The sequence below is a fragment of the Ambystoma mexicanum genome, chromosome 5q (assembly GCF_040938575.1).
Source record: "Ambystoma mexicanum isolate Mex_15411 chromosome 5q, UKY_AmexF1_1, whole genome shotgun sequence".
In the NCBI taxonomy this organism is placed as follows: domain Eukaryota; kingdom Metazoa; phylum Chordata; class Amphibia; order Caudata; family Ambystomatidae; genus Ambystoma; species Ambystoma mexicanum.
Window position 1 is genome coordinate 19,421,490 of NC_090933.1, and position 27,994 is coordinate 19,449,483.

At 46.2% G+C, this 27,994-nt stretch overlaps 1 protein-coding gene across 2 annotated transcripts in view; it reads right to left on the reverse strand.

Annotated features, from left to right (window-relative positions):
- HIVEP1 (HIVEP zinc finger 1) overlaps positions 1–27,994 on the reverse strand; it is a 1,356,272-nt gene that overhangs the window by 466,362 nt on the left and 861,916 nt on the right. The window lies entirely within an intron of this gene.

The window sequence follows — 27,994 nt, forward strand, 5'->3', positions numbered from 1 at the left end:
AAGCGATGGCCCAGAGGACAGGGAAGATCTAGAGGCTTTTTCCACAGATACTGCATGGGCTTTGACGGTCGACAATTTTGTTGACGGTCGGCCATGGGCTATGTGCTTGGTGTGTTTGGAAGTGTGTGCGCTATGGCCCCCAGGTGTCGTCTCCATCACCGAGCCGTGGGCCTGCTTAATATAGTCGGGGGCCCGCACATGGGGTTCCGACAAACCTTCGTCGCCTTTGGCGTCACTAGGGACACCGATACTGCCCTTGCTGCATCCCTCCATCACGTTGATAAAGGCTTCGGCCTGCATGGCGTGGACGGCCCATCGCTTAGCCTGGCGCTCTTTAAGAGTTTTCGGGCGGAAAGGTTTGCAGGACTTGCAAAGCTTTTTCTGGGTGGTCCCAAGGGAGACAGTAATTGCACACTCGGTGAGTGTCTTTCCACAGGAACTTCCTATGGCAGGTAGGGCAAAGTTGAAAAAGTTTTTTTCCAAAATAAATGGAAAGGGCAGTTTGGCAACAAAAGGGAAAGAGGGGAGACAGAATATGCATTTTCTAAAAGGAGTAGTTATTTGACATCTCCCCCTGCTCTCCTTGAGGGCCGAGGTCCATAAAGGCAGTGACTGGTCATCAAGTCAGTCAGTCGGCGTCGATGATGGAGCTGTTTGTTGTGGGCCGTCGAGCATTTGGATGATGCTGTGGCAAAAAGCGACAGTAAAAGAAAGAAAGAAGTCTACGAATAAACTTTAACTAGTCAAAGGCATCAGCCTGGAAAGAAACTCTGCAACTTGCGACCGACTACGATGGTGGAAAGAAACAATCTGAGAGACCTTGACGTGTGACGGACCATGGGTATAGTACACGTCACACTAGGGACAGTATTACTAACACGCCCTGTCGACATCTATTTTTTGAGTTTCGAAAACATATCTTGAAATACTCTGCGACTACCACTAGATGTCAGACTATGCAGAGCATGTGATCTAAGCAGATCCACAAGCCTCTGAAATATATATATAAATATATATATCAAAGCAGGACAAGCAGGACAAAAATGCTGCAAAAACACGGGTGACTGCACTCCAAGGGCAGGAGAGACAAAGAAATGACAAAAATCTGTGGTATAATAACTATTATTAACAAAGCATGACATGCAGGTTAGAGTTGGAAAGAAAGTCCAGGTAACGCGTTTCGCACCGGAAAGGTGCTTGTTTACACAAAGTTTCAAGTGGCTACTGGTCACAAAGATATAGAGTAGTCCCTTCGTCTTTTGGCAGTTATGCAGATGTAACCTGAGAAGCAGGCACTGCAGGGGGATATGTTGGAATGGAGCCCACCACAGTCAAATACCAGTACCAATAAGTAAATAAATAATACAAACATCATAACCAAAATTGGTGTGCAAAATAGGACAGTATGAAAGAGCATGTAAGGCTGACAAAGGTGCTGAACAACAATACACATAATAAAGTGCAAGTGCTATAGCAGCAAATGGATAAAGGGAAAGTGCAAGCATATGAGTGAAAAGTACACATGCTCAAAGCAGCCCCAAAACAGGGTTGCTAATCGCTCTCAATTGAAAATTTGCAAATACATGGTAAACTGGAAAAGGGCATTAAACAACATGCACACGAAAAATAAAGTGCAAGTGCCTATATCAGCGAATGTATAAAGTGCCATTGCAGTTAAACAGATGATTAGTTGCTTATCCTAATAACAGCCAATATAGAAATTGCAAATGTAAATTAATAGATGGTTGGTAACTCATCCTGATTCAGCAAAACTATAAAGTGCAAATGCATACAGGACTGTGAAATCCATGATCATAAAACCAATGAATCCTCAATGACATTTATGATGTCATTTTTCATGTCATGGGTGTTAGTGGTAGCAGTGCACAGTGGTGGCGCGAGTTATGTTTGCTTAGCTTACCATAACTGGTGAATTTCTGGGGGGTTTCGGTTTTACATGTAACCATAACGTCCCTGTAAGAACCGTTGTCCATTGAAGTTCATAGGTTTTTACAAGTGCAAGTTAACCATAACGTCCCTTTAACAACGTTTTTTGTCAGTGAATTGCATAGGTTTTTAATAGGGCACTGTAACCAGAACGTTCCTTTAGCATAGTTTTACAGTAAAGGTGATAGGTTTTCAGTAGCGCAACTTAACCATAACGTCCCTTTAGCAACGTTTTTGTTAGTGAATTTCATAGGTTTTTAGTACGGCACCGTAAACAGAACATTGCTTTAGCATAGTGTTTTCAGGAAAGGTGATAGTTTTTTTAATAGCGCAACGGAACCATAACATCCCTTGAATAATGTTTTTTGTCACTGAATTGTATAGGTTTTTAATAGGGCACTGTCAGCATAACGTTCCTTTATAATAGTTCTTTTAGTGAAGCTGATAGGGTTGTAGCAGCGCAAGTTAACCATAACGTCCCTTTAAGAACGTTTTTGTTCACTGAATTTTATAGGTTTGTAAGAGGATAGTCTTATTTTGTATAGATATACTGTACAGCATACTAAAGCAAGTTACTTCATACTAATAGCCACAGTGGTTGCGAACAGTGTGTCTGTTCGCGGACATCGAGTGGCGTCCAACCTGCCGATAAAGGGAGGGGTGGTCGTACAAAGTAGTACCCTGCAGCAAAGACAAGAAACATATACAAACAGCAGCAAGTGTGGGAATGGTAAGGGAAAATGCAGTAGGTGAACAAAGTCGGTATTTTCAAAACAAACAGCGCAAAGGCATAGGGTATGCAGTGTAATGGAATGCACCAACAAGAGAACTAACATCTGCCTTCAACAATCCTACCGCACACACGCTTCACATTCCAACAAAGCATGAAGAGGCAGACTTAGGGACACCAGCTACAGAGAGCAGAACGTAAGTGCAACGTGCTAAGTACAGTAAAGTTTGTGTTGTAAGTGCACAGGTCCTGTACTGTACAATAGTAGGAAAGCATAATGTTTTCTTTTTGTATGCAGCAATAGCAACCACCCTAGAATGTGTGGAAGACAATTTTCTGCATTTAACAATTTATGAGGACGATACCCTATTGGTAGGCACCACAGTGTCAAAGGGGAAAGAATTACTGCAAGTGGAAGCACCCTAGAATGGCTGGTGGAGATGTTGCCGCATGACGAAATGAGTGACCATAGTAACCGCATAGGTAGTAAACGGAGTGTGAAAAGTAACACAATTACAATGTATTGCTTCATGTATACTGGAAACATGTGTTTTTCTTTAAAAGAACATACAGGAATACAAAGGAGTAGACCAAAAGTGGCACCTCTTCCACAGCAACATACGGCCAAAGAAACCGAAGGAAATGCTGTAAATATGAAAGTAGACTGCCTGGATGCCAAACGTATGAATTGCTGAACAAATGTGCCACCTTGCATCATTTTGTACAAGAAGATATTAAGGAGAATATCAAATACCATTGCCCCATCTGCACATGCCCCCATTCCCCATTTCCCAGCCCTTCCATCCCCGCAAATTGCGTGTCCTGAGAGACGCTTCGATGAGACCTCAATCCCTTAATCCCCTCACCATCAACTTGTAGAAATGCCGAAATCTCCAGTATATTTATCTGTTTGTCGTCCCCCTTCCATTTCCGAATAGTGGCTATGAATGTGTGCAAATTAACAATAATATGTAAAGTGTTACTGAATGTATATGTCCCTTTTCTTTTGTTGAAAGAAGCCCAATAAATCTCTAAACGGCACCGCACTAAACGATTTGCCAACAGTAGCAGCAAATAAATTCAAATGAGCGCATACTACAACAACTACCAAAAGCACAGACAAAAGGAGTAAAGAAGACAAGACATACCCAACTGCACACACACACAATAAAGTGCCTCTTCAAACACACCACGTACCCTTCCAACAAAGTACTCAGACACAGAAGCAACTGGTCAAATCAAATTGTCTAATACAACAGGTGGTAATTGCTATGCAAATGTCACAATAAATGTTGTAGTTCAAATGCCAGCAATTGCGCAAATCATTTATTTAAATGGCGCAGACCAGTTGTGTTTACAAATGCTCGTCCTGCACAGAAATGCAGTAAGTAATCCTGACAACATTACAGTGTCTCAGGAGTGAAGCAAGAATTGGACTACTGTGCTGGAATGGTGAAATGCATGTTAAACCGACAAGAAGATCCACGGGAATTTGTAATATACTCACTACAAATACTGGCAAGCAAAAACGTACTCATAAATGAAGTCTTTCACATTTCCTACATGTGGAAACATACATGCAGTCTCTGCAACCATCTCATTCAGGAGCAAGCCCCCAACAAATGCTTTGTGTATGTACCAACACCTAACTGTGACTCCATTCCATTTCAGCAACTAGTGCAGAATGCAAACTATAGCATATTGTATTGTATGCATCATGCAATTCTGATAATCGGTCGATGGTACGAATACTCTCACATAGTCAATATGTAATTGTAATGCAGTGCCGATGGAGCCAAAAACAATAGCAAACGTACATCGTCACACATGGCCAGGTATCACTTGGCAAGAAAACCTTCACAACAGTAGCCATAATGTACCACACAGGTGCCACAACCAGTGGAGGGCACTGTAATGCATGCATTACAAAGTAATGGTCATGGTGATAATGCAATGATACTTCCATCATTCCAAAGCAGAGAGTACCCGGACATCTTGCAAATGCCTACTTAATAGTTGTCAAGGCAAAATGTAGTCATTGATGTACAAAACTTCTATACCTTACTCCCCAACAGGAACCAATACCCTCGTAAAGGCAAAAATAAAGAATTACCTTCCACACTGTCACCCTAAAGCAAGGTACCATACAGCACGCATTCAAGAAATGCATTAAGCTGTGTGTTGGATAATTTTATCCCCAGTGAACCCAATGAGTACACTCAGACAAACAATACGTGTACACAAATGACAGTAGCACTATTTTCCACATGATACTTAAAAGGAAAAGTACTAAGTATTGTATTGTATTCAAAACTATCCTCAGTAACCTCTGAAACCACCAAGCAAGCAAATGCGTCACTACCTCTCTAAGAATATGCATGCAAATGCTATACATATGGAAATATCACTACGTAAATCCATAGTGGTACACCACCACTTCAGAATGTACACAGATGTGAAAGTAGCAACATGAATGCACAAGCGTGTAAACCTACCCTACAGGAATGGAACACTGTAAACAGTTAGAATACGCCATGTGGTATGTACCTTACACCATAATAGTGCAATGTTATTTGCAGCATTACAACAACCCAACTCAACCTTCACCAACCACTGTGCTACAAACATATCCTCAAACACTTCCAGTAGTGTTTTGTGTTACAGTACGCCAACAGGTACGTAACTACCATCACAATTCTGCAATGGCACAATACTTGCAAAAATGTAACGCTTACTTCTGGTGCCCTGCAGGAGGTCCTGGTCCGGAGTGTTCGAACGCGTTGCCCCCTCTCTCGGGTTAACTGTGCAATGAAGAATACCCCAGCCATTCTCTTCCCCAGCGGTCTGCCGGTGGCTTAACCTCCAGAGGACTGTGAGGCTGGGAGGGACCTGGATGAACTTGGTTCCTGTGGAAAATGGTCTTCGGGGGGGTCTGGATAACCTAAAGGTAAGTGTATGTATTTAGTATTGGTTTTTATTGCTTTCTCTCTCTCCTTCCATCTCTCCCCTTTCCTGACGTAGCTGGCTGGCTGGCACGTTGCGGCTTTTACTCACCGTAATGAACTGAGGACTGAAGGCCAAGGTTAGCTGGTAGGCATCCGACTCCAGTTACTTCACTGAAGACTAGTTGGCCAGACCAGCTACAACGCACTGGAAAAGGATGATAAGCTGATAAATTCTGGTGAAGCGTTAATCTAGATCTTGATCGCTTCGCAATGTGAAACGGAACTTGTATGTGCAATGTCTTTGTAGATGCGTTGAATATTAATAGTCTCTTAATTTCTTCACTTCTAAGCTAAACACCGGCACACTGTCTGTACGTGGAGCGAAGAAGCTGGAATTTGTATGCAAGTGAGTCCAAGTTAAACCAGGTACGGGAACTGGGAGGTACCCGGTATTCCAGACTCTTAGTATTGTCATTTTCTGATTTCTAGTTCCCAGGAGCTGTGATTACTGTAGACGGCAGACGAAGGACCGGAAACACCGGGTTACCAGGATGGGACGACGCAAGTGTTCTGAAGTCAAGGAAAGGATAAAGACCAAACATGAAGCAGTAGGCCGCCAGGGCAAGTAATTCATCAATTCTGGGTGAAAATGCTGCAAACTCGCGTAGGTGCCGATCGCATGTGCAAAAGAAACGGGAGCTGTAAGCGTAACACTGCTCTGTTAGAGGGTGTGGTCCAGGGCGTGGTTTTATAGCCGTGGACCGCGCCCTGTCAGCAGTACACCACCAAGGATGTCAGATCCATGCATCTATCCGGTGCCATTTTGAGTTCCACAGTGGGTTCCTCTTTGGCAGCCATGTTGGGATGGGTTGCCGCTGTGTTCCATATATGCCTGTGGCAGCCAGCCATCCCACAAACCCATCGACACCCTACACTGTCATGGGGGGAGATCCTCCTGGCCCTGACCCATCTGGCTTGTACCCGCACTGGAATCGTGACAAAAACACCAGCAGCAACCAAATGCATAATGAAAACAGTGCTGCAAAAAGGAAGCTGGTATACATTTACAAAACACCATCTGCTATACAATGCCACCCATCCTACGCACATGTATATGCCATGAATCATAAACCATTACATTTCCACCTACTTCAAGAGCACACCTTAAAAATTGTTGTTACCACTGCAAACATTACTGTAAATCATTGTGCACCATAGCAGCGACAAAATGTGCAAGTTTTTTTTTTTAATGCAGCATAGATTTTTTCCTCCCCACAGAACCAATGATTATGCAAAGAAACACAGGCCTGCGCGCACATTGCACAGTACACTGGGTCAAAGTATGGTACCTATATTGTACTAGTTGTAAGGGTCCACAAACTGAACAAATATATGCAAGGTTATTGACTACAAAGTAACTAAATACCTGCTCTAACATATTCTGGTCTCATTCCCCACAGACAATGCAGCAAAGAGTACTAAAACATTTCATATTCCATACACAAACAACAACACAGTTCCTCCCCCATCCAAGCAGTAAGTATGAACTTAGTGCTATCATAAGTGTGCACAATGTGGACAGTGCAATATGTGCACCTACTTCTGCAATGCACATACCAATGCCACAATTTGCAATGTACACCTATAAAACACTGCACAGCTTGTGCCCATGCCCTACACGCTTCACTACACCCAGTGCAGTGTACGAGTTCCAGCCATGCACTCAATAATGTAGCCCCTGCACACAACTAACTACAGTTCCAAACATGTTCATGCTGCAAGACAGCAAACTGCATACGAAGGCCCAGCCATCCACGTACACTGATCCAGCGCACACACAGTCTGCCTTCGTCCACCGTTGCCTCGTAACACACTGCACATAGTTATTTCTTAGGGACAGTAAATGCACATTTTATGTATTTTGCCATCTGTGAATGCAGTGCAGCATGTGAACGGCAGTAACATTTCTGCTTATATGTTGTACTACCTTACCGTCATAACACTACCAACATTCGGAAATGCATGGTACAATCGCAACACGTTGCCGACTGATGCCTCCCCCCCCCGCATCATCTCCGGAAAGCGAAACATAACATACCTCTCGTTCAACAGGACAAATGCTCAAAACAGCCTTGAGTGGGAAGCATGATTAGCGCCAAGGGCAGAAAGTGTATGAATTTGTACAAAAAAAGAAAGATAACTTACACTGAAGTTGCTCTGCCCATGTGCTCCAGAAGTCATCTGCAACAATTGAATACGATGTACACTGCAATTTGTGGTGCACTCAATACAAGCATGGAAATTGACGAAATTATGCAAGTACAACTTTACATTACAGTGTATTAGTGTTAAAATGCATGTGACTGTAGTTCTGTATGCACAGTTATGAATTTACTATATCGCACACTTTCTCTGTGTGCATTGTACGTAGCTTTGTGACAGCAGTATTCACGTGCCGCTACAGTGCCATGTCTCCACCATTCCCTGTGCATTGCAACTATAATTGCACTTTGTTTTCTTGCCATTCTTCCCCAGCCTCTGCGAATGCAGACACAAAAGGCAAGACGAAAAGGGAATGTATTTCGTGCTGTGAAACAGCACCCCTTATGCTCACTCGTGCAATGCTACATTCCCTGTTTTGCCTTCACTATGCCCTTTCTCGCAATCAGCAATTCAACCCACCCTCACTGTAGTCAAAGTAATAACGGCCAGAGGTGCACGCAGCGGTCAACCGGCACACAAACGTGAACAGGTCATATTTCAATGTTGGAAGTTTCAGCAAAACAGTTCCTGCATTCTCATGCAATCCAAGGGGACCCCCCATGAGGGTTTTTTCTACTTTTTTTCCTTTGGACACACACAAAGACATTGTGGCGTGGGTCTAACAACACTCCCTAGCACTGTCATTTTTTTATAAAAAGGAAACACATGCAAGGAGCGCCTGGCGGGAACGTTTGAAAGACATTTCGCTTGTGTGGCGCCGTACAAGGACAGTATCAAGTACACAACAGAGAGCAAAGCAGTGGGTTCGCATATGGCGCTACTCAATAACACTCACTACATGTTCATTGAGGCAGCCACTTATGACCACATCCTTCCTGTAAACTCTTGTCCTATACGCTGACAGTAGTAACACCTACTTACGTTTTTTCTTATTCCTGTTTCTTCTTAGATATCTGGCACCTTATTGCGCATTCCACACCTACCACATTCCACCAGACGGGTAGTGGACCAAGCATATCAAGATTACCATATGCAATGTGTTTTCCGTCGTTACCTGGGCCGACCGATAAGGCCCCGATAAGGCCCCGTTTGTCCATTTGCGGTTCCGGCCATACGAACCAACCTGCACACGTTTTGGATATAAGGCATCACAAAGGCAAAAACTGGTACCTTCTTCATCTTCCAAATAAAATGCCTTCTTCCACACGGGCAACCAAGGCCCGTACATTATTCCTTTTTCCACTTTGCTAGACACCAACGAAAGGACAGAAGTGCACAGACGGCATTGCACACTGGATTTTGTTTGCAAAATAAAAGAGCGGTGATAGCAGCCACCTTACACGTTCTCGATCATTTTGGAGTGAAATAAAACTCTTGCATCAATTTGCAGTGTTGGTTATACAGTTTGGGAATGTTCGGGAACTTTATGCTCTGTGTGCGCATGTGTGCTTTTACTTTTGTTTATGGTGCTCCTTTCCGGAGCGAGGTGCTCACATGACAGAGTGCGCGAGGCTTGGCACGCACGTAACGAAAATACTTGGTGTGCACACCATGAGCAACCAATCTCCACAACTGAAGACAGCTATGTCAGTGCCTGTTGCGATGGTGCATCGTGCAAACACGTATAGGTAATGGAAGCGCTTCAAACATACGAATTGCACGCAATAGGTACACCAACCGCGTTCGTGGGCCATCTCATAAAGTACGCAAAAGAAAGCTAACAGTCAGACGTCCTGCCGTCCTGTATGTGGCGGGACCTATTGGCGTACATGGTTTTGTCAGTGCAAATGTATGTCTACAATGTGTGCTGCTTAGTTATGCGTGTCATGTCGCAATGTCTTTCTTCACTCGCAAAGCAGGGTATCATCAGGGGCCCGCCATACCAAACAGAATTGGTGGCATGTCAGTACATGAACGGCAACAAGGCCAGTGTCGTACACCGTATGAAAGTGCAGGCACTGCACGCCACCTCTGGTGGTGTTGCAACTGTAAAAGGTCCTCCACACCCATTCTGTAATGGTGGCCACCCACAGGAGAGATGCATACTTCCAAGAGTGTTTGCTAGAGTTACATATCAGTATAGGAACTAACACAAAGAAGGCAACAATCTGAAACCTACTACCAACCTGTGGCCAGACTGTTAGTTGCAAGGGCCCTGGACATGCACAAAAGGCAGTAGGGGCTTCCCACTCTCAACCCAAGACAGTACACTGAATGGAAATATCCCAATATCATCTGCAATACTCTCCCCATCCCCAATGGGCTCTGAAGGTAGTCGCCTTTGCATGTACCCGACAATGATTTATGTGTAAGAAGCTGCGGAAATGGCCCATATGTCAAAGGTGTGATAGTAAAACAATCCTTACATCTCCCAATGTCTTACTTCACTCCCTGAAGAAAGGCTCTGTTGACGGCCACACCATTCCAAAGGGAAATACTCGCATGTCTCACCACTGCTGCTCTAGAAAGTCTAAGATGTCCTCCACAATGATTCTACGAACGAGGGTACATATATATTTAAAAGTGTGTAGCATGTACGAATGTATGGTTATAATAACTTATCCAAATGACTTCTTAAGGCAAAAGTAATACACTCTTTATATAATACATACCTATATACACATATATATACATACCTATAGCAAAGTGCTCCCATACATGGCCGCATTGTGTTACGGGGGTTGTGCACAAGGCCTAGCCTCTTGCCTACGCCCATGCACCCAAGCGCCTAGTCTTTGGGCACACCCACTACAAAGCAATAGAGGCAGGCATGGTAACATGTGGCCACATAGCTTTCCTGACTACAGGTATGTATGGGTATAGAAACGAAACCAAACAAGGCAACATTCTCAAACCTACTTCCAACCAGTGGCCAGACTGTCACCTCCAAGGGCCCTAGCCATGCACACAAGGCAGTAGGGGCATTGCAGGCGCAACACAATATAGTACACTGCAATTATCCTCATAGTGTCTGCAAAGCGCTGCTCATCCCCAGTGGAGTCTACCTGCACTCGCCAAAGAATGATCGTTGCCTATGCAGCTACCTTCCAATGAAGTATATGTGCGTAGCTGCGTGAATGGTGCATATCGACAAACTGTGAAGGTTAAAAAAATCATTACATGTCCCAATGTCTTACTACCCTCCCTGAAGCAATGCTGCGCCTGAGCCTTAGCCTCTTGGGTACATGTGGAGGCCTACGACCTCCGCCCATACACCCAAAAGGCTAAGCCTTGCCCACAAACACTACAAGGCAATGGAGGTATGCAGGGCAACATTTAGCCACGTACCGTCAAATCCTACCACTGCCAAAGATACCCCTACCCACCGCTACAACACAATGGAAACCCACAAACACAACATAAACACTGACGGCCCTAGGCAACAGCATAATACATTGTCAATTTATTTTGCATCATCTGCAATGCAGTCAATGTTCCCAATGGAGCGTCCATGCAGTCGCCACAGAAGGTTGTCGCCCGAGGAGCTATCCGCAAATTGCTGCATTGTTTGCATAGACCCCTTGCACACCACCGTCTTCTTTGCCCTAAACAAATGTATCCTAATTTCGGCTTTTCACTCCCACAACCTTTTCATGCCCTCTCTCACTCACCCGATCCTGCAAACCATGTTTTGCAACCCCTCACGGCGCGTCACTATCCTCCGATTCATCCTGGCAGCGTTTCCCAAAAACTTTGACGCACAACACGCTTCCCTCCAGCCAACCAGAGGCTGCGTCCAAAGTTCGCAGACAGCATGGCGTACTGTAAGCCAATGAGCCTTCTGTCCGCGGAGAGAACAGGGAAATGGGTCCACTGAGCGGAGCCAGATATCACACATTTTTTGAGACGTACATTTCAATTCTTTGCAACAAAAGTATTGATCTTATTTCCACCCAACACACAAAAGCACGCTTTCTGACCCAAACCCCCGCTCCTGCCGCAAATCTGTTGAAAATCCATCCAGCCGTTCGGCCTGTAGTGGTGCACAAAGTTTTCCCCCATTCAGTCCATGGAAAAAAAAAGAAAATGTGGGACCTCCCCAATAACTTTGCCCCCCCTTCACAAAACCTCACCAAACTTGCCGAAGAAATTCAGAGCGGGCCATATACTTTTTTTTGCAAAGTTTGGTTATGATTCCTCCAGGGGGAGCGAAGTTATAAGCCGCCGAAAAAGTGGTCTTCCTATGAGTTTAGCAACTTAACCATAACTACACGCCGCTACCGCAGGCAGTGTAATATATATGGGATACATTTCTCACCGTAATCGTATTTCTGATGCTTGCATCTGCTTAGATTCACATGCTATGGATAGGCCGACATCTAGTGGAAGCTGCAGAGTATTAGTTTGTTTTTCGAAACTCGAAAAGAGGAGTCGAACCGGGGCGTGCCAGTAATATTATGCCTAGTGTGACGTCCTCTGTACCCATGATGCCTCACGCGTGTTGGACCCTCAGATTGTATTTCTTCTGACATGAGGTAGCATGAGGAGTAGCGTGAGTACAGAGTATCCAAGTAGATAAGATAGATAAGACTACAAGCATCCATGCGCCTTTTCTCAGAAGGGAGGAAGGGCGGTGCGCATGTCAATCTAAGCAGATTCAAGCATCAGAAATATGATTACGGTGAGTAATGTATCCCTTCTGAGGCTTGTGGAATCTGCTTAGATCACATGCTGTGCATAGATTAGCGAGCAGTGTTAGAAGGAGGTGGGATGTGAGAAGGTTCATGAGCGAACAAGTGTCTTAGAACCGCCTGTCCCACTTGAGTTTCTGTCTTGGAATGAGTGTCAATGCAGTAGTGCTGAGTAAAGGTGTGACTTGAGCTCCATGTAGCTGCTTTGTAAATGCTGTCAAGGGGTACATTTGCAATGAAAGCCAGAGTGGCTCCAGTACCTCTTGTAGAGTGGGCCCTCGGCGTAAAACGCAGTGTTTCATCTGAAAGGGAATAGCGCAGTTGGATACATCTGACTATCCACTTGGAGATGGCATTCTTAGAGACGCAATCTCCCTCTCTGCCTGGAGCTATGGAGACGAAGAGCTGATCTGTTTTTGTTAGCGGTCTGGTCTTGTCTACATAGTAGAGGACTGCCCTCCTCACATCTAGTGTGTGGAGTTTCACCTCAGCAGAGCACTTGGGTTCTTGGAAGAAGGCCGGTAGCTCAATAGACTGGTTAACATGGAATTTGGAAATGAACTTAGGTGAGAACCTAGGGTGAGTGCGTAAATCCAGTTTATCCTTATGAATTGTAAAGAAAGGATCCTGCCCTGACAGAGCTTGAATTTCACTGACCCTTCTTATGGCTGTGATGGCTACTAAGAAGGCAGTTTTATAAATCAGGTGTTTGAGACTTGTGCATGGGCTAAAAGGGAGGTCCCATGAGCTTAGCAAGTACCACATTAAGGTCCCAACCTGGTGGTGGGTTAGAAATTGGATGGTGGGGTCTCTTTACCCCTTCCATAAATGCTTTGACAACTGTTAAAACACTAACCCTGCATCCAATAGGTGGAGCATATAGGTGACAACATTAGAAGGAGTAGAATCAACTGGGTTGATTTGTTTATTCTGGCACCAAATAATGAATTGTTTCCATTTGTCATAGTAACAGTGCCTCGTGTTAGGTTTTCTTGACTCTTTCAAGATATCCATACATCTCTGGGGTAAATTGAGATGTCTGAACTCTATGACGTCAGGAGCCATGCTGCCAAGCTCATTGAGTTGGGCTGAGGATGCACTGTTAGCCCCTCGTGCTGGGAGAGTAGGTTGTACCGGCATGGAGTTTGATGGGGTTGCACACCGCCAGTCTGCGTAGGTGTGGATACCATGGTTGTCTTGCCCACATAGGAGCAACCAGGATGAGCGTCATCGGTTCCCTGTGGATCTTGTTCACCACCTTCCTCAACAGAGGGGTTGGTGGAAAAGCACAGGCAAACATCACTGACCAATTCATCAATAGGGCGTTCCCCTTGGAGCCTGGCTGGGGAAACCTAGATGCAAAGTTTGGGCATTGCCTGTTTTCGCTTGTGGCGAATAGGTCTATAGTGAGGAAACCCCACTGAGAGAAGAGGTCTCCTACGACTTCGTCTAGTCTCCACTCGTGTTCTTCTGGGAGGGGATCCCTGCTCAGAGCATCTGCTAGTGAGTTGAGATCCCGCGGAACATGTTGAGATGACAGGTAAATCTTCTGTTTGAGTGCCCATTTCCACATTTTCTGGGCAGGCTTGGACAGATTTGGTGAACGAGTGCCCCCTTGTTTGTTTAGGTAAAACACAGCAGTCGTGCTGTCTGTTAGGATCTGCACTGACTGGTTGGATAGGAGGGGTTCAAATGCCTGAAGCGCTCTGAAGACTGCCAGAAGTTCTAGCAGATTGATGTGGTTCTGAGCCACTGTGTGAGACCAGAGACCCTGAGCAGTATGGTGAAGGTAGTGGGCTCCCCACCCTGCTAGCGAGGCATCTGTTGTGACAATGGCCTGTATCTCTGGATCGTAGAAGCGTTTCCCCTTCGTAAGATTCTCTCTTGTCCACCATCAATGACTCTGTACTAGTAATGGCGAAACAACCACTAGATCGTCCCACTAACCACTTGCTTGAGATTACTGTTTCGCCAACCATTCCTGCATAGGTCGCATGCGAAGGCGCGCGTGGGGAACCAGGTAAATGCACCCTTATTTGGCGACCGGCCTGATACTGAGAAATTTGCAGCAACAGATTTCAAATTCTTTCCTCTGATGAAAAGGTCAACCCATCTTGGGTGTTTAGGACAGCTCCTAGGAACTGTTTTGAGATGCTTGGCACTAGGCTTGATTTTTTCTCGTTGATTGAGAAGCCCAATTGGAAGAAGAAGTCGATTGGATGTTTAGTCTGCAAATTAAGGGGGATTCCCCTGTAATGAGCCAGTCGTCCAGGTAAGGGTAAACTGGGATTGCCTCCCTGCATAGGTGTGCCGCCACCACCGCCAGTACCTTGGTGAATACCCTTGGAGCCGAGGCTATTCTGAAGGGCAGCACCTTCAAGTGGTAGTGCTGGCGGTCTATTTTGAAACGCAAGAATCTTCTGTGCACTGGGAACATTGGAATATGAAAATAAGCATCTTTCATATCCAATGTTGCCATGTAATCCCCCTTTTTTAGTAGGGGGGATTACATCTTGTAGTGTAGTCATGCAGAATTTTTGTGGCTTGACATACATGTTTGCAGGGCGCAAATCTAATACTGGGCACATTGTTAAATCTGTTTTTGGCACAAGTAAGTAGGTTGAATAAATACCCCTGTTTACCTGGCTGCCCGGGACGAGTTGCAGAATGGTGATCTCCTCGGGGAGGATTTTCTGGTGTTCCAATGAGTGTACCTTCTGTCTCGGAGGATGATCGTGGGGGCACCTTAGTAGCTCTATACAATATCCTGCGGACACTGTGGACAGCACCCATCTGTCTGAAGTGATCCCCTTCCATGCGTGGGTGAAGGTGTAAATGCGTCCCCTAGTGGGGATGCATGGTAGGGGACCCGAAGCGGAACGTCACTGTTTACTGGGTGGCCTACCACCTCTGGCGGGGCTGCCTCTACCCCTAATGCAGCCTCTGCGCTGCCCTCTGGGGAAGCTTTGTGATGACTGATTGTTGCCCCATGAGATTGACTGATTTTGATATTAGGTTGAACCCCTCTGGGAGCTTTGGTGCCGAAAGCGATGAAAATGAGTGTTTCACCTCTGTCCTGAGGGTTTGTGAGTTGTCCGAGAGATTTTAGGGTCTCATACTCGTCCTTAGCTGTTTTTAAGGCTTCCTCCACTGTCTTGTCGAATCGTACATTCGGCTCTAGCGGCATGTCTATTTGGGTGGCTTTGGTTTCGGGTTTGGACCCGGACTGTCTTAACCATGCGTGACGCTTTATTACAGTGCCTTCTGCGATTAATCTTCCATCATTGTCTGCTGCATCAAAGTTTGTTTTCAGTATGCATCCTGATACAGACCTACCATCTGCTGCCAGCTGAGCCAAATGGCTCTTCAGTGGTTCAGGTGCGTTTGATACTAAAGCAGCTACTTCTTCCCACTGATGGCAACTGTAGCTTGCCAAAAGAGTGGCACTGTTAGCAATTCGTGCCTGATAGGTGGAAGTGGAGGCAACTTTCCTGCCCAGAGCATAAAGTCTTTTGCTTTCTTTATCGGGAGGTGCTTCAGAAGAAGCAAGTGGTGTACCTGCCCTCTTTCTGGTGGTTGTTACTACCACAGAGTCAGGTTATAATTGACCCCTAATGTAGAAGGGATCGGAGGGTGCGGCACGAAATAGTTTTTCAACTCGTGAATTAACCGCACGAGTAAGATTTGGAGTTACCAGCGAGGGGTCAATTCTAAGCCGGATAGATTTCAATGTAGGGATAGCCTGAGTAATGGCTCTTTTGTCACCTAGGATCTCCTCCGCGAAATCCCTGTCCTCTTGGACACCTTATGTGTCAATATGAAAATGGGCTGCTGCTTTAGACAGTACCTCATTGAGGAGTGGTTGAGTATCTACCGGTGAGTCATTCACCGGGGGGTCTTTAGGAATTGGGGAGTCAAGATTGTAGGCTTCAGCCTCATCCTCTTCCTCCTCCTCCTGATCCTCGTCATCCCCATAATAAGAGACCCCTGTCTGGTCTTCCACCACTTGTGGTTCTGCTTCCTCACAATACGACTTGGGATGGTAAGGTTCAATGACCAAAGGGTCAGTGACCATCAGAGCGGAGTCTTTTAGCAGGAGGTTGAGAGGCCTTGGACCCCGAAGGGACAGAGGTAGGTCGTGTGTTGGCGTAACTATGAAAATAATTAGGGTCTTTTTCATAGAAGTCTGTAAAAAATGACGTTCTTCTCATAACCCTATCAATGTCAGCTGAATTCCATTCTCTGGAGCTAGGGATAACCACAACATCTTCTGTTTCCTATTCCATGCTCATATCTTGAGCAGTGGGAGGGACGATTTTACCTTTAGTGGGAGGTTCAGGGTCCTTGGACTTTCCTAATGATTTAGGGGCCTTTTGTTTCTCCTTATGAACATGGTGTGCATCGAGATTCGGAGGTGGTATCTGACACCTCGCGTCGAGAATCGGAGGTAGTGCGAGATTTGGAGGTGGTCTTGGAGGAAGGATGTCGAATCTCGGGAGTAGACACTACGCGCCTTGCCTGAGGATAGAGGTCAGAATCGCCTTCCGACGATCGGGCCTCTGGGAGTTTTGGGAGTGCGACACCTTTTCCAACCACGGACGGTTGGTCTTTGTCATGAGGCGATCGTGAACGGGAACGCCCAGAGGACACAGATTTGTTGGACCGCTCTCTCAGTGTCTTCCGTTGACGATCGATCGACACGCGTGTCGAGTCACGGCTGGGGCTGATGTGTTTAGTGGAAGTGGTGTGTGTCGCGCTTATGCCGCCGGGTGTTGTCCCCATAACTTTGCCGCCGGCCAGTCCTCCGGGGTCGGGGGCTTGCGCGTGGGTGTCTGAAGTCACCCCTCTGCCCTTGCTGTCCCATACAGCGGCATTGCTGCTATCGCTAAATGACCCTTCGGCGTCCATGGCCTCTAGATGCCTGGCGTAGTGGGCCCAGCGTTTAGTGGAGCGGTCCTTAAGTGTTTTCGGCTTGAAGAGCTTGCAAGCTCGACACGTAGCCTCAGGATGGTCTTGTGGGAGACAGAGATTGCACGTATTGTGCTGGTCTACCCAGGGAAACTTCCTGGTACACTTAGGGCAGAATTTGAAAGGAGTACTCTCCATATGTCTGAAATTGGTAGCGGGCTGCTATATGTAGGAAATAAATGTGGGAAAGTTATGACCACCCCCCCACTCTCCCTACTTGTACAGGGCTGCGGCAGAGGCCTTCCAAGGCCCGGGCCGAGGCCAGAGGCCTTCCAAGGCCCAAAGTCCGTCGTGTAGTTTTCTTTTGCTGGTTTCCTCGATCTTCACCGACGTAGATTTTCGGCGTAGGGTGGAAGCGAACGGGGTCGATTTTAACAATATTTTTGATATAATTGGCTAATGCCAAAGGAACTCTGCAACATGCGTCTGACTAGTATGGCGGAAAAAAACAATCTGAGGGTCCTACACGCGCGAGGGATCATGGGTACAGGGGACGTCACACTAGGCCTAGTATTACTGGCTCGACGCCCCTTTTCGAGTTTCGAAAAACAAACTGTAATACTCTGCAGCGTCCACTAGATGTCGGCCTATGCACAGCATGTGATCTAAGCAGTTATTACTCACCGTAATCGTATTTCTGATGCTTGTATATGCCTAGATTCACATGCTGTGGATAGGCCGACATCTAGTGGAAGCTGCAGAGTATTACAGTTGTTGTTTTCGAAACTCGAAAAGGGACGTCGACAGGGCGTGCCAGTAATACTATCCCTAGTGTGACGTCCACTATAACCATGATCTCTCACGTGTCAGGGTCCCTCAGATTGTTATTCTTCTGACATGAGGTAGCCCGAGTACAGTTGTATCCAAGCAGATGCGTATCAGACAAGCTCATAAGCATCCATGCGCCTTCTCTCCGAGGGGAGGAAGGGTGGGTCGCATGTGAATCTAAGCAGATACAAGCATCAGAAATACTATTACAGTGAGTAATGTATGACTTCAGAGGCTTGTGGAATCTGCTTAGATCACATGCTGTGCATAGATTAGCGAGCAGTGGAAGAAGGAGGTGGGATGTGAGAAGGTTCATGAGTGAATAAATGTCTTAGAACCGCTTGTCCCACTTTTGTATCTGTCTTGGAATGAGTGTCAATGCAGTAGTGCTGAGTGAAGTATGTATAGAGCTCCATGTAGCTGCTTTGCAAATACTGTCTAGGGGGACATTTGCAATGAAAGCCAGAGTGTCTCCAGTACCTCTTGTGGAGTGGGCCCTTGGCGTAAAAGGCAGTGTTTTATTTGAAAGGGAATAGCACAGTTTGATACATCTGACTATCCACCTAGAGATGGCATTTTTACAGATGCAATCTCCTTCTCTGCCTGGCGCTATGGAGACAAACAGTTGATCTGTTTTTCTTTACGGTTTGGTCTTGTCTACATAGTAGAGGACCACCCTCCTCAAATCTAGTGTGTGGAGTTTTACCTCAGCAGAGCTTTTGGGTTCCTGGAAGAAAGCCGGTAGCTCAATAGACTGGTTAACATGGAATTTGGAAATGAACTTAGGTGAGAACCTAGGGTGAGTCCGTAAAACCAGTTTGTCGTTATGTATAGTAAAGAAAGGATCCTGCACTGACAGAGCTTGGATTTCACTGACCCTTCTTATGGAAGCAATGGCTACTAAGAAGGCAGTTTTATAAGTCAGGTGTTTGAGACTAGACTTGTGCATGGGCTCAAAGGGTGGTCTCATGAGCTTAGCGAGTACCACATTAAGGTCCCAACCTGGCAGTGGGTTAGAAATTGGAGGGTGGAGCCTCTTTACCCCTTCCATAAATGCTTTGATGACTGGTACCTTCCACCATGAGACCTTGTTATGGGAAGTGGTGTAGGCTGACAAAGCGGCTAGGTGTACCTTTAGTGAGTTAAACACTAAGCCTGCATCCAGTAAGTGGAATATTAGAAGGAGTACAATCAACGGGGCTGATTTGCTTATTCTGGCAGCAAATTACGAATCGTTTCCATTTATCATAGTAACAGTGCCTTGTGCTCAGTTTTCTTGATTCTTTTAAGATATCCATACATCTCTGCTGCAGATTGAGATGTCCGAACTCTATGACTTCAGGAGCCATGCTGCCAAGTTCATAGAGTGTGGTTGTGGGTGCACTGATTGTCCTCTGTGCTGGGTGAGCAGGTTGTACTGGCACAGGAGTTTGATGGGTTTGCACATCGCCAGTCTGCGCAGATGTGGATACCACGGCTGTCTTGCCCACATAGGAGCAACAAGGATCAGCGTCATTGGTTCCTTGTGTAACTTGTTCACCACCTTCCTCATGAGAGGAGTCAGGGGAAAATCGTAAGCAAACTTCCCTGACCAGTTCATCCATAGGGCGTCCCCCTTGGAGCCTGACTGGGGGAACCTGGACACGAAGTCTGGGCATTGACAGTTTTCACTTGCGGCGGATAGGCCTATAGTCGGAAAACCCCATTGAGAGAAGAGGTGTCCTACGACTTCTTCGTATAGACGCCACTCGTGTTCCTCTGGTAGGGGATCTCTGCTCAATGAGTCTGCTAGAGCGTTGAGTTCCCCTGGAACATGTTGTGATGACAGGAACATTTTCCGTCTGAGTGCCCATTTCCAGATTGCTTGTGCAAGTCTGGATAGATTTGGAGAGCACGTACCGCCCTGTTTGTTGATATAAAACATTGCTGTGGTGCTGTCCGTCAGGATCTCCACCGACAGGTTTGTTAAATGGGGTTCGAAAGCCTGGAGAGCTTTCAATACTGTCAGAAGTTCCAGCACATTGATGTGGTTCTGAGCTGCAGTGTGAGACCACAGACCCTGGGCTCTGTGATGAAGGTTGTGAGCCCCCCACCCTGCCATTGAGGCGTCCGTTGTGACCACTGCTTGTAAATGTGGGTCGTAGAAGGGTTTCCCCTTCGTCAGGTTTTCTCTCGTCCACCAGCGAATATTTTGTACCAGTGTTGGCGAAACCACTAGATCGTCCCACTGACCGCTTTCCTAAGACCATTGTTTCGCCAACCACTCCTGTATTGGACGCATGCGCAGGTGCGCGTGAGGAACCAGGTATATGCAAGATGCCATCATGCCAATTAAACGCATTGCTTTGCGCACCCTTATCTGGCGGCCGGCCTGATAATGTGGTATTTGCAGTAACAAATTCTTTATTCTCTCCTCTGAGGGAAAGACCAATCCTACCTCTGTGTTTATGATAGCTCCTAGGAACTGTTTGGAAGTGCTTGGCACTAGGCTTGATTTTTTCTCGTTGATTGAGAAGCGCAATTGGAAGAGGAGGTTGATAGTAGTTTGGATGTTTTGTCTGCAAATCAGAGGTGATTCCCCTGTTATGAGCCAGTCGTCCAAGTAAAGGTACACTGGGATTGCCTCCCTGCACAGGTGCGCTGCCACCACCGCCAGTACCTTGGTGAATACCTTTGGAGCCGAGGCTATTCCAAAGGGCAGCACCTTGAATTGGTAGTGCTGGTTTGCTATCTTGAAACGCAAGAATCTTCTGTGCGCTGGGAACATTGAAATATGAAAATAGGCATCTTTCATATCCAGTGTTGCCATGTAATGCCCCTTTTTTAGAAGCGGAATTACCTCTTGTAGCATAGTCATGCAGAACTTTTGTGGCTTGACGTACTTGTTTGCAGGCCTCAAATCTATTTTTTTTTGGCACAAGGAAGGAAGTAAGTTGAATAAATACCCCTGTTTACCTGGTTGGCTGGGACCACTTCTATGGCGTCCTTTAATAGAAGCGCTGTTATTTCTTCTAGAAGGATCTGCTGATGTTCCTCTGAGTGGACCTTTTGTCTCGGGGGTGATCGTGAGGACGTTTAAGAAGTTCTATGCAGTAGCCCCCTGCTACTGTGGACAGCACCCATCTGTCCGAGGTGATACACTCCCATGCGTGGGTGAAGTTGGAAATGCATCCTCCTACTGGAGATGCATGGGAGGGTACCTGGAGCGGAATGTCACTTGCTCTGAGGTGGGGTGCCACCTCGAGCTGGGCCCCTGTCCAGATTACCACGACCACTACGTTGTCCTCGTGGTTAGCCCTGAAAGGTTTGTCCTTGGTTGTTGCCATAGGAACCTTGGCCTTGGTTGCATCCGGATCCCCTCTGAGAATTTTGGCCCCGGAAGCAGTGAAAATTGCTGTTACATCTTAGCCCCGTGGGCTTGTTCGTGAGCTGACCTAAGGACTTTAGAGGGTCATAGTCATCCTTTGCTGTCTTAAGTGTGTCTTCTACAGGCCTTGCCGAAGAGCACATCAGGTTCCACTGGCAATATTAATTAAGGTGGCCTGTGTTTCTGGCCTGAAGCCTGATTGGCAAAGCCATGCGTGCCTCTTTATAATAGTGCCCTCTGCGATACCTCTCCCTGTATTGCCTGCCGCGTCATAATTTGGCTTGAGGAGACAAGTAGACACAGCTCTTCGTCTGCTGCCACCTGAGCTAATTGAGATTTAAGTGGCTCAGGTGCGGATGAGAGTAACGCGGAAACCTCCTCCCACTTATGAGCACCGCACACTGTGGGTAATAATAAGCAGCGCTCAGATACCTGAGGGTTCGTAGCACTATATAAATGCTAAATTATTATTATTATTATTATTATTATTATGGCAGTTGTAACTTGCCAAAAGTGTAGCATTATACGCAATTCTTGTCTGGTAGGCTGCAGAAGAGGCTACTTTTCTGGCCATTGCATATATTTTCTTGCTCTCCTTATCCGGAGGAGTCTCGGAGGAAGCAAGGGGTGTGCCTGCTCTCTTTTGTGTGGTGGTAACCACCAAAGAGTCTGGTTTTAAATGGCCTGTTATGTATAGGGGATCTGAAGGTGCAGGCCTGAACAGTTTTTCCACATGCAGGTTAACGGCCCGTGTGAGATTTGGTGCCTCCAAAGAAGGTTGGATTCTAAATTGCAAAGATTTTAGCAGTGGGATAAACTGCCCTACTGTCTTTTTGTCTCCCAACAATTGTTCAGCGAAGTCTCTGTCCTCCTGTACCTCCTGTGTGTCAATGTGGAAATGTTCTGCCGCTTTGGTTAAGACTTCGTTGAGGAGGGGTTGATTGTCTACAGGGAAATCTACCACTGGAGGGTCCTGATTAATAGGAGAATCTATGGAATACATGTTTGCCTCCTGGTCTGGGTCCTAATCGTCCTCATAATAAAGTCTGTCTGTGTCCTCATCAATAATTTGAGGGTTAGGTGTTTCCACAAATGAAAGATCATCCTGGTATTCTGGATCTATTTCAGGGTCATATAGATCTATAATTCTGAACTGATCGGGGACCTCAGAACAAGCCCTCTTGGTAGGGGGTTGAGAGCCAGAAGAGGCTGAGGTGGGAGGGGTGGTCTGAAAGCTGTGAAGGTAATCTGGATTTTTTTCAAAGAAATTTGCCATAAAGGTCATTCTTCGCATAACTCTGTCGATATCCTGTTAAGACCATTCCTTTGAATTTGGGATTATTGTGTCGGGAATACCCATGTCTTCATTAGTTGGAGGTATAAGCTTTGGCCTAGAGTCTTTAGGTTTCTCTATGGGCTTGGATAAAATTCCCTTTTGTGAAAACCTGTCCCTAGCAGGGCGCTTATCCCTGTGAGGGGTTTTAGAGGATTTCTTATGGTGTTTTCCCCACCCTGGGGCCCAGAGGAGTGTGTAACAGACTTTTTGGGGCCTGCCGTTTTACTAGATGAAGAACGTCAAACTTTGGGTGTGGAGGCCGAGGTTTTGTCCGCAGACGAACGACCTTCGGAAGGTGTTTTTTGTGCGACACCCTTGCCGTCTTAGCCCTGCCGTGTGGCGATCTTGAACGAGATTGCCCAGAGGACCGGGACTCGGTGGACCGTTCACGGGGTGTCGAACGTTGTCGAGTATTCGACTCATCTGTCGACTGTCGACTGGGGCTTATGTGTTTTGTGGTGTGTGCTTTTTAAGTGCTCCCGCCACTGGGTGTAATCCCCACAACATGGCCGACGGCCTGTCCTATGGGGTCGGGGGCCTGCGCTTGGGTAGCTGAAGCTACTCCGGTGCCCTCGCCATTCGAAAGTGCGGCATCGCTGCCATCGCTGAAGGCTCCTTCTACCTCCATGGCCTTGAGTTGCCTGGCAAAGTGGGCCCCGCGCTTAGTGGAACGGTCCTTCAACATCTTAGGCTTGAAGAGCCTGCACAATCGACAAGACGTTTCGACGTGGTCTGTCGGGAGACACAAGTTGCAAACTAAATGTTTGTCCACCCAGAGGAATTTACGGTTGCACTTAGGGCAAAATTTAAATGGAGTGTTTTCAATAATTCTGGGTAAAGGGGATGGCAGCTGGGCGAACAAAGTGTTGGAAGTGGAGAATATGCATTCTAAAATGGCCTCCCAACAATGGCCTCCCCCTCTCTCCCTACTGTCTAGGCTGAGGCCCGGGGCGGCCTTCCAAGGCGTACGGTCCGTCGCGATGGTCTCCGACGACAGTATTCTTTCTCTTTCCTAAGCGTGGTGTTACGGCAGTCGAAAAAGGATAGAAAGAAAATTATACAAATTCAATGGCTTATCGCCGAAAGGAACTCCGCTATATGCGTCCGTCTAGTATGGCGGAAAAAAACAATCTGAGGGACCTCGACACGTGAGGGATCACGGGTACAGTGGACGTCACACTAGGAATAGTATTACTGGCACACCCTGTCGACATCCCTTTTTGAGTTTCGAAAACAATAACTGTAATACTCTGCAGCTTTCACTAGATGTCGGCCTATGCACAGCATGTGATCTAAGCAGATTCCACAAGCCTCAGAAATATATATATATATATATATATATATATATATATATATACACACACAAACTATGGAATCTAGATGGTATGTCTTGGCAGTACACTGCACCAGACATACCGAAGCAACTGCAGCGCATTGTGGAGAGATTGTGGATGGACAAGGTAGGACCAACACACCTGGTGGTCCTGTCCTAATTTAGAAATTTCTAGAAATATGTGCCAAAAGGCACAAACAGGAGTCTTAGCATACCCCATATAGGCGGACCCAAAGACTGTCATCTTAGGGCTTCAAAGGTCATCTTTGAAACGACTGACAAAACCTGACAAATTTACATGGAGACAATTGCTCACAGCATGCAAAACTGGTTGATGGTCACCCCTGGGAAATGCCTGACCCTATATCAGCATAAATACAAATGTCTACGCAATGGCAGCTCCTCTATAATGGGTGGTGGGGCACTGATTCACTGGCCATTGTAGAGGAACCCGGCAAAGCCAGCCAGCCCAAAGGAAAAACACTAAGCTTGTCATTAGCTGGATCAGCAGTCGAGTACGCACTATGGGCTGGCTCTATAAGGACATGTGGTTTCTCTATTACAGTATGATACTCCAGCTGCACATGCCTCGTGGGCCATGCAGGGCCAAATGCATATAGGGGGCTCTCCTCCACCTTCCTGCACCTTAAGGTGGCCTGGGATGGTGCTCGAACTCCACTGTGCATGTCAGAAACCAGGTGGTTCTCCTGCATTCCCATTTGCACAGAAACCAGAAAGCCTCCTTATCAGCATATGTGGCAGCATCTGGTCTGGACCTGAGTAGATAATTAAATACCCTTTGTGGATGCCTTCTGTATGTCTGTGCATGTATGTATGATTGTACATCAAGGGGCTGTGTCTGTTTACCTCTGAATGTGTGCACATGTGACTAGTGAAGACAGTATGTTATGTTGTATGGTTGTGTGTGTGTGAATGAGAAGCAGTGTGCATGTTATATGTGTGTGCTGCGAGTATGAATGAGAAGCACTGTGTATGTACATACCCGTGTCTGAGTGTGAGCTGGAGAGCAAGCCTCTGAGTGGTGGTGGGATAAATTGGGGAATCTACTTTGGGCAGGTTTTTTTATAGTGGGCATAGCATTTTACTCCCATTATGGCAAAGAAAATATGAGGTTTCTTACCTGGGCCTACTGACCAACATCGGTGCAGTGAGTATGGACGAGTTTACTTACAGAGGAATGCATGTCATTTCTACTGGCATTATTGGAAAAGCAAACATGAGTGTTCTTAGATGGGCGTACTGGCCAACATCGGTACAGTAAGTATGGGCATTCTTTTTTTGTGGCATGGACTTTAACACTCATTATGGGTAAAGCAAACACGAGTGTTCATACGTGGGGATGCTGGTCTCCATTGGTGCAGCAAGTATTTTTTCTTACAGTGGCATGGCATTTTTGTACTGGGATTATGGGCAAATTCAACAGGAGTTTTTGTGTACCTTGGGAAACTGGCAAAGTGGCAAATCTTGTTACAACCCGTATGGACATGATTTCTTATAGTACCATTACTGGCATTACAGGCAAAGCAAACAGGAATATCTCCTTGTGTGCAAATCATGGCATATACTGGTACCAACAGCATGGATGTATGTGAGCACAGTCAGCATGAAAACGTTTTGACATTGGCAGAATTCTGGCATATATAACGGGCAAAGGCATCCTGTAAATGCATTGCGACGGATGGCCTTAAGAAATCCGTCTCCAAGAGAGTTCAAGCATCAAGAAAATGTTTTAAACAATTATTCAATGTTACAATGTTACAATGTTCTGGTTGTTCAATGTTATGATAGGCAAATGTTCAATGTGAGGAACCGGGCTGGAGAAGGGGTTTACAATATTGGGCATCCCTCTCATCGCCTTTGAACTTCCACCTTCCTAGCCCAGGCATCCCTTAATCCTGGCATTGTCAGCTAGTGATTGGAAACCCGTGCCAGCTAGAGCTACCCAGTAATACGGCTGTTGCCTTTAGGCCATCATCTATGTTGCTGCCTCCGGGGATTTACTAGAGTTACGCTATCCTAACACTCTGCAGGATTGTCAATGTGGCTTGATGGGAAAAGTGGCAATCTCATATACTCTGGTTCAGTCCCATGATAAGTCGCTCCCTTTCACTCCTCGCTCTGATTTTACTATCTCCCTTCCTTTCTTCAACCATCTTCTCTTTCTCCCAACTCCCTTCGGTCTGCACACACCCCCTCTCTCATATTTCTCCTTGCCATCTTCTTACCTGTCGCCACACCCCTCTCTTGATCTCTCGCTACACTCCTCGTGACGCACCCCTCTTCACCACTGGCAACATGCCTCTCTGCTCATCTCTCGCAACAACCCTCTCTGCTCACCTCTCATGACAACCCTCTTCACACCTCTCGCTACACCCCTCTCTTCACACCTCTCGCTATACCCCTCTCCTCTCACTACACCCCTCTCCTCTCGCTACACCCCTCTCCTCACCTCTCCTCTCGCTACACTCCTCCCCTCACCTCTCGCTACACTCCTCCCCTCACCTCTCGCTACACCCATCTCACCTCTCACTATGCCCTTCTCCTCACCTCTCGGTACACCCATCTCACCTCTCACTATGCCCTTCTCCTCACCTCTCGCTACACCCCTCTCCTCTCGCTACACTCCTCTCACCTCTCACTACAGCCCTCTCGCTACACTCCTCCCCTCACCTCTCGCTACACCCCTCTCCTCTTGCTACACTCATCCCCCTCACCTCTCGTGACACACTTCTCACGTGACACCCTTCTCCTCACCTATCGCTGCACCCCTCTCCTCACCTCTCACTACACCCCTCTCCTCACCTCTCGCTATACCCAACTCCTCTCGCTACACCCCTCTCCTCACATCTCACTAGGCCCCTTTCCTCGCCTCTCGTTACACCTCTCTCTCCCCGCTACACCCCTCTCTCCTCGCCTCTTGCCACACCCACCCTCGCCTCTCGCTACCCCTTGTCACCTCTCACTACACCCCTCAACTATCGCTATACCCCTCTCCTCACCTATTGCTACACCCCTCTCCTCCATCTACACTTTAAACAAACCTTTTAATGTTGTTTTCCACCTTTATATTTGGAAGTTCTTGTATTGAGCCAAACCACCAAAGGAACAAATTATATAAGGTTTAGCAAAGGTGGTATACAACATGCTTCACAGATTTCTAGGTATTGTCAATCTTCTTGACCTGTAAAAAACATTGTTTATATTTAGAAATCCTGAATAGAATGTTCTACTCATTAAGTGGAATAGGAAAGGAGGTTGGTTTCTCCCCTTCAGCTCGAGGAAAAGAATATACATTTAAATAACCAATGCCATTTTTCCCAATTATATTGCACAGAAGTAGAAGGATTATGCCTTAAGAGGACTCCCAATGTCAAATAAAACTAATTTGTTTATTATTCAATTTAATTTTCATAATCTCCCACTTGTGTGACAATTTAATAAATCTAGGTGTTTTTGCTCCCCAGAAAAAAAGATTCTACCTGGAGGTAATATCCTATTTCACCAATTTCCAAAAGCCTTGTCCACAGTGTAGATGTAAAACTGTTTGCTCAGATCACCATATATTTGCAACACAACAGGTCACTTTTAATGAACATAATTTAGAAATTACTGTGCGAGTTATCAGGAACTTACTTTTTTTCTTATTAGACACAGTAGGTTAAGCGCACAATAGAATAATTTTCTCCATATTATTGAATTGTTTCTTATAAGTTATTTGTTATTTT